Source organism: Harpia harpyja (assembly GCF_026419915.1).
Source record: "Harpia harpyja isolate bHarHar1 chromosome W unlocalized genomic scaffold, bHarHar1 primary haplotype SUPER_W_unloc_3, whole genome shotgun sequence".
Taxonomy (NCBI): domain Eukaryota; kingdom Metazoa; phylum Chordata; class Aves; order Accipitriformes; family Accipitridae; genus Harpia; species Harpia harpyja.
In genome coordinates, this window is record NW_026293185.1 from 69171 (window position 1) to 70978 (window position 1808).

The following is a 1808-nucleotide window of genomic DNA, read 5'->3' on the forward strand; positions in this document are numbered from 1 at the left end:
GGGGGCACAGCCAGGGCAGCTGACCTGAACTAGCCAAAGAGCTATTCCATAGCATGTGACATCATGCTCAGTATATAAATGGGGAGCGGGCCGGGGGGAGCTCTCTCTCGACTTTCGGTGGGGGAAGTGGCGGAGTGTCGGGTTCCGGGTGGTGAGCAGTTGCACTGTGCATCACTCCTTTTCTATATTCTTTTATTAGTACCGTTGTTGATGTTGTAACTTCTCTTTTTTTTTGTGTTGTCCCAGTAAACTGCCCTTATCTCAACCCTCGAGGTTCCATTTTTTTTTTTCCCCTTTTCTCTCCTCTGATTCTCCTCCCTATCCCACCGGAGGGGGGCAGGAGGAGTGAGCGAGCGGCTGCGTGGTCCTTTGTTACTGGCTGGGCTGAAACCACCACAGTCCTTTTTGGCGCCCAACGTGGGGCACGAAGGGTTGAGATAACAACGGATCTGGCCAGAGCGTGTTGAAACAAATTTGTCATACGCATTTCTTATATTAGATAAATAGATGTTAGTCACAATGTTGGTTCATTTGTTTACATGGTGGCATTTTGTAAGTTGCTATATGCTCTACAGGCAATACATAGTTACGTTTCTCACCTCTGGGAGAGTGATTGGGATTATCATTTTGCTGTACTGGGCAATGTCGACTTGTGAAATGATTACATCACTGGTCATGAGGTTAAGCTGGTATCTGTATGAGGCAGTGATATCATTTCCATACTTCGGGCACCTTCTATCGGATTTTATTGGTAATTACACCCAATCCATGGGGAAGTCAGGGGGGGATACTTCCCCCCGTCCATTCACCTCCCTTCTCTCCTTCCGACTAATTACAACAGCTTTTGAGAATTTTGAATATCCTTGGGATGTGCAAGCCAGTGTGCTGTTAGTGCTATGCCTCCTGAATGTGTTTCAGGTCTTGTTTAGGGCTACAAAAAGGCTCTTTAAGAGTACCATCCAGAGATCTGCCCCAAAGCTGGATATTCATGGGTGGCACGGCATGTGGGAGGATACGGGCAGGTATCTAGAGAACTTCTCACCTCCAGTGGCTTGGAAGTTCACTCCCGAACAACTACAGAACCCTCATGAAGTGGTAGAATATTTGAAAGGAAAATGCTGTGGCTATTCCAGAGACACACAACTCACTGCACTGTGCTGGGCCCTGGCCAGTATCTACCAAACACTGCTTGGTATTAGGCAGCACCCTCAGGGGGAAAAGATGGAAAACAGGGCAACAGGCACCGTGGCTACCCCAACGCCGACAACAGGCAGCGTGGCTACCCCAACCCCGGTGACAGGTACTGCAGCTAAACCAGAGAACCAACCTGTGCCAGTATCAGTCACCCCTGTACAGAAAAAGAAACACACAAAGAAATCAGTTCGCTTAGTGAGAGGTGAAGATGAACCAGGGTCATCGCGAGAACAGGAGGAAGAGGCAGAACCTGAAATAATTACCTGATCTCTATCCCTGAGTGAGTTGCGTGACATGCGAAAAGATTTTAGCCGCCACCCAGGTGAGCACATTGTTACCTGGCTGCTCCGATGCTGGGGTAATGGGGCTAGTAGTGTGGAATTAGAGGGTAAGGAAGCCAAGCAGTTGGGATCTCTGTCTAGGGAAGGGGGCATCGACAAGGCGATTGGGAGAAAAACACAAGTCCTCAGCCTCTGGAGGCGACTTCTGTTAGGTGTAAAGGAAAGATACCCCTTCAAGGATGAAGTTACATGTCACCAAGGCAAGTGGACCACCATGGAGAGAGGTATCCAGTACCTGAGGGAATTAGCCGTGCTGGAGGTGATTTATAATGA